The sequence below is a fragment of the Leptonychotes weddellii genome, chromosome 9 (genome assembly GCF_054177405.1).
Source record: "Leptonychotes weddellii isolate Sample4059 chromosome 9, ASM5417740v2, whole genome shotgun sequence".
Lineage (NCBI taxonomy): Eukaryota > Metazoa > Chordata > Mammalia > Carnivora > Phocidae > Leptonychotes > Leptonychotes weddellii.
In genome coordinates this window covers 104,344,262-104,349,735 of record NC_138377.1, presented here as the reverse complement: position 1 = coordinate 104,349,735, position 5,474 = coordinate 104,344,262, and the positions used below count along the sequence as shown (strand labels likewise).

General features: G+C 54.2%; 1 protein-coding gene across 1 annotated transcript in view; it reads right to left on the bottom strand.

Annotated features, from left to right (window-relative positions):
- OCA2 (OCA2 melanosomal transmembrane protein) overlaps positions 1 to 5,214 on the bottom strand; it is a 305,845-nt gene extending 300,631 nt beyond the window's left edge. The window contains exon 1 of the mRNA XM_081831883.1: positions 5,072 to 5,214. The gene's annotated coding sequence lies outside the window, so the exon portion shown is untranslated. The remainder of the gene's footprint in view (positions 1 to 5,071) is intronic.
- Between the last annotated feature and the right edge of the window lie 260 nt (positions 5,215 to 5,474).

The window sequence follows — 5,474 nt, the reverse complement described above, 5'->3', positions numbered from 1 at the left end:
GATAAGAGGAATTCTTAATCTCAGGAAACAAACTGAGGGTTGCTGGAGTGGTGGGGGTGGGAGGGATGGGGTGGCTGGGTGATAGACATTGGGCGGGTATGTGCTATGGTGAGCTCTGTGAATGTGCAAGACTGTTGAATTACAGACCTGTATACCTCCAAAACAAATAATACAATATATGTTAAAAAAAAAAAAGAGAAGAAGAAAGAAGAAGAAGAAGAAGGAGAAGAAGGAGAAGATGATAGCAGGAGGGGAAGAATGAAGGGTGCGAAACTGGAGGGGGAGACGAACCATGAGAGACGATGGACTCTGAAAAACAAACTGAGGGTTCTAGAGGGGAGAGGTGTGGGAGGATGGGTTAGCCTTGTGATGGGTATTAAAGAGGGCACGTTTTGCATGGAGCACTGGGTGTTATATGCAAACAATGAATCATGGAACACTGTATCAAAAACTAATGATATAATGTATGGTGATTAACATAACATTAAAAAAAAAAAAGCTCTGGCCCTTTCTCAGGTTCTCAGCAGCCTTCCCTGCACTGCCTTCTCTTTTAGAACCCTGCCTTCTCAGGGTTCACTGAGGCTGTAGCTCTTCCTCATTCACCTTTGCTGGCTCCTTCCACTCTTCCCAGCCTCCACCTTAGGCCCACCATCCCTAGAAGATCTCAGGATTGGCTTTAAACACTGGCCACTCTCTGAAGATGTCTATATTTTGACCCAACTAGCTCTGAGCTGAGTCTCCCACTCACAGCGTCCTCTGCACCCTGGTTCAGCACTGCCCAGTGCCTCTGCTCTTGTTCAGCCCAGTTCCTGGCTACCTTCTCAAGGTCACAAAGGGCTCTGCTCACCCAGAGGTCTCTCTTTTTCTCTTACCTTTCTCATCCATTTCTTCTAAACATATCCCAAATCCTGCTGCTTGCACCTGGCCATTAATTTTCATACAGGTGGCTGGAACACTCCAGTCCCACAGTCTGTCCTCTGGTGGGACCCCAACACCCCAGCCCATGGACCACTCTCTTGGAACACCTTCCAACACTGCAGCCCACAGTCTGTCCTCTGAGGACCCCAATACCCCATCCCACTACCCATCCTCTAGGAATGCCCCCCAGTATCCCAGGCCACAGCCCATCCTCTGAGAGGACTCTCCCAACATCCTACCCACAGACTAACCTCTGGGAACACCTCCCAGCATCCCAGTCTGTGGCTGCACTTTTCTGGGGCCCACAGTCTCAGCCTGGCCTCTCCCCACTGAGCCCAATATGTCTGACCTGCAGAGAGATGCCTGGGGCTCACCCCTAAAGACTCCACAGAGGGGTGCCTGGGTGGCTTAGTCGTTAAGCGTCTGCCTTTGGCTCAGGTCATGACCCCAGGGTCCTGAGATTGAGCCCAGCATCGGGCTCCTCCCTCAGCAGGAAGTCTGCTTCTCCCTCTCCCACTCCCACTGCGTGTGTTCCCTCTCTCGCTGTGTCTCTCTCGGTCAAATAAATACAATCTTAAAAAAAAAAAGACTCCACAGAGCCTGCCCTAAGCATTGGGCTGAGCTCAGACTGGGATAGAACATCCGCAGTCAGCAGAAGAAGGGCTACACCCCTGAGACCCTGGGTGCAGTTGTGTCCTGAGCAGGGACAGAGGTGCGGTAGCCACTATGTGAGGTCTAAGTGGTAACAAAGGGGCAGTGCCCCTCTGCCAGCCCAGCCTCCACCATGGCTGAGCCCAGTCCTTTCCTTCTGAGCAAGATTCATACCAAAATGACCAAATTGCCACCAACTTTTAGAAAAATACAGATATTATGGCTGACATTTCAAACCCCATGGAATGCTCCTGTCTTCCCACCTGGTCCTGAATGTGTCCTCTGGCCCTGCTTCCTTCCCCAGCAGTCTTGTAGCAGTGCTTCCCCTCCAGGATCCCTCCAGGTCCTGCAAGAGCCCTGCTCACCTAGGCCCCTCCTGCTAAGGGTTTGGTCTGTCCTGCCACAGACTTGACCCCCTACCCATGCCTTGCCTAGAGGCAGAGCTGAAGCTCACCATCCCTGCTTCCGGTCATGCGGTTTGACCTTGCTGCTCCTCCTGCAAATGTGCCCACAGCCTGGGGAAGAACTCATTGGGAGGACAGGTCTGGGTACAAGAATGGCCAGAGGCCAGGGCTCAGGCACAGGGACAGGGCACCAGACACAGGCTCCAATACCTGCCCCTACTGAGGAGGGAATGGAATTCTGCCTTTGGCCCCTTCTCAACGTGGTCCAGCAGTTGTTGTTAGTTGCTCTGACCTGAGGGATGACCGGACAATTGAGGGGATGTAACAAAGCGGGAAGGGGGGGATCTGTGAGTTGTCTTCTCAGATGCTAAAGCCAGGCCTGGGCACCCCCAGGCCCTTCTGATGGCTCTTGACAGCAGAACTTGGCTGGGGTTTTGTAGGCATAGTAGAGTTTGCTGGCATTATGGAGCAGAGCTCAGGTTTGGTGCAAATGGGTTGGCAGAGGCATGAGGGACAGGAAGCACGAGTACGACAGGGGTCCCAGGAACCTGTCCTCGGTGCCCCTCAGGCCAGAAAGCTGCACCTAAACAACTGTCTTTTTGGCGCACCGCATTGCCTCCTGTCCTGGGGATTCGGTGCCGTCCCCTGTACAGGCATGCCAATTAAACAAACTGAATTACTGAATGAAGACCGACACGTTGGTTTTACAGTAGTGCATAAATCAGCAGCAACAATATACATCGTTTGGAATATAGTACCTTCGTAAATTTTAAGGACACTTTTCTTCAAGTTCTTTAATCAGTTGACATTATACAGTAATGAAAAGAGAAAAAGAAAAATATATATTGGCTGCTGTGAAAATCTTATTAAAAAGAAATCGCTCCGCAGCTATTGCTTTCCTCCTGCGGACAGTCTAAGGTCCTAACAAAACACTCCAGTCATCCAGTATTCCTTGCCACGTTAAGCACTACTCAGGCCCAAAGCTTGGCCGTCAGTTCAGAGCCGTCTAGGGGTGTGGCTGCCTGGGCAGGTAGGTAAGGGCTCAGTTTGTAGGGGCGCGGCTGTAGTAGGGTCTGTGTCTGCAGGGGCGTGGCTGTCCGTGGGGGCGTGGCTGCGTCACAGGGGTCTGAGTCCACTGCACTTGTTCTAGTTGATTAAGCCAGAAAAGGAACAGGCACAGCCCCTGGGGGGAGGGGGCCGGTACAGTCCAGGCCCGGGGGTCAGCCTCCTTCTCAGCTCGCCCTGCGAAGAGGTAGATGTGTCTCTGCAGTGAGTAGCACAGCGCGGGCTATGCCTCTGCCCCACACCAGGCCAGTCTGACCGTTTATCCCTTCAGATAGGATTTGCAACATGTGAACTTGGGTAGAAGTTTCTAGAACGTGCAACCCAACAGCACTGTTTGCCCTTTTATGCTCTCGTTTTACGCAGTCTCCGATCCTGTGACGAGAGTTGCCCTTCCTGTGCTGTGCGCAGGGAAGGTAACGAGTGGGTTGTGCTCAGAAGCACGCCCAAGAGGCCTCCAGGGGCGGTGCCCCCCTGGCTGCAGTCTGGAACTGGGCCGCCCTGGGCTGCCTCCTGCCCTCGGCAGGACCCACTCTTATGTCAGGCCCTGCCACCAGCGCCCACGCGAGGAGAGGCCGTCTCTTCTACCTGCACTTCAAGCTGTTCCCCTTATTCCTGTGTTGCTATATTGTTTTGGACTTCCGTCCATCCTGCAAACCAGTTTGAAACTGTCCTTTGCCCCTCAAAAAACAGATTTGCCCTGGGGCAAGTCCTCACTACCGTCTCCCGTGAAGCGTGCCTCCTGCTTCGCAGTGCATATCGGGTAGGGGGCACGGAAACCACAGCGGTGCGGCCAGAGCACCAACCTCACCACCGAGAGGCCAGAGAGGCCACCAAGTCGGGCCCCACCGCGCGCAGGACTGGGCCGCTCAGGTAGCACCAAGTGCCCAGTGCGTGGGCGACTGTATGAGAGAAGCCCGCTCTCTGAGGATGCGGTGGGGGCGCCCCAGGATGCACAAGAAAGGGCCTCCCCCAAGGTGGTGCAGCCGCCCACAGGAGCTAACCAGAGAGACCTGGTCTGTGGAGTCTCTTTCTCTATTTCCAGTATATAGGAAAGATTGGAAAACTCGCCGAGCTGCACAACGGCTCACGCCTCCTCTGCAGACCACCTCCTCTGAGCCTCTAAGCCTCTACCTTATCCTTCCCCTTTTCTGGCCTTACATGTCTCCACGGCAGGCCCAACTCCTCCCCACCGCACCCCAACCCTCCGCCCAACCTCCCCCTCCCCCACACCCTGGAGTTAAAGGGCTCTACTCCTTTCCCCTTTCCCAAGAGGCTTAGATCTCTCTGATGGACAGGCAATGCCCCCCAAGCTCCCCTCTGCAGCCTAGATCATGTGCAGCTGCCTCTTGTCTCCAGTGACCTCTCAAAGGCTCACAAACCCAGAGTCTGAGGGCTGTCCTCACCCTGCCCCAGACCCTGTGCCGTGCCCCAGACCCTGGCTGTGCAGGACTTCACAAGCAGCCAGTCCTTTGTGGTGCAACGCCAGGCACCTGCTGAGCGCCTGGCCCAGGTCTGGGTCTGTAAACACAAAAATGTCCGCACACAGGGAAGCTTGTGCTTAATATCCATGTCCTTGGAAGGAGCTAGTGACATTAAATCCACTTATTCCGCTGTGTGTGGCCAGAGTGAAGAAAAAAAAAAAAAAAGAGGCTCTGGGGGATTTAATGTCCCCCCCCGGCGCATTCCATTGCACAGAAACGCCTGACTAGCGCTCACGTGTGTGAAGCCGGCAGTGGCAGCAGATGCCGCCCTGCAGTTCAAGCAGAACGTTAGCTGTCTGACACGTCCAAACTCCGCTCAATATCCCATGGCCCACCCCGGAATGAGGGACCCAGTTTGTCCTGGGAACCTGCCTCTTAGTGAGCTGCTCCCATCAAATCCAGAAAATGCTTGGTGTGGGAGTGAGCGCCCTATGCTCATGCCAACTACTCATTTTCCCACCGACGAACTTTCCCTGATCCACAAAGGAACAACTGAACACGGGATTATTAAAACCCTACCTGCTCCCCAGAACAGACAGGTTAGTTCCTCACCTCCTCTCTCCCCACTGGCCTGAAGACGATCTTTCTCAACAAAAGTGAAGTTGTAAGGTCCAAACTGATAGCTCCGGAACGCTGAGTGGAGAGCAATACTCCGAGTAAGAAAAACTGCAGGCGCAGGACGCGGGCCGGGGCAGCCCTCCTCCGCACCTCCCAGCCTGACCACGCCCACAGGCGTCACCGCGGGCAACGCCCCCCCACCCAAGGCGGCCAGCAGGACTTGGCGGAGGGGGCTCCCTCACCCCAAGAGCTACAGGAGACTCAGGAAATGGAGAAAAAAGGCTCTTGGTAAAAGGTCAGACCCTCTCTGAAAGCTGACAGTGTCTGCTCGCTGTACCCATTACAAGGTCTAGTTGATAGAAGGTAGCCCAGTACAGGTTTTTCCCTATGAACAAGA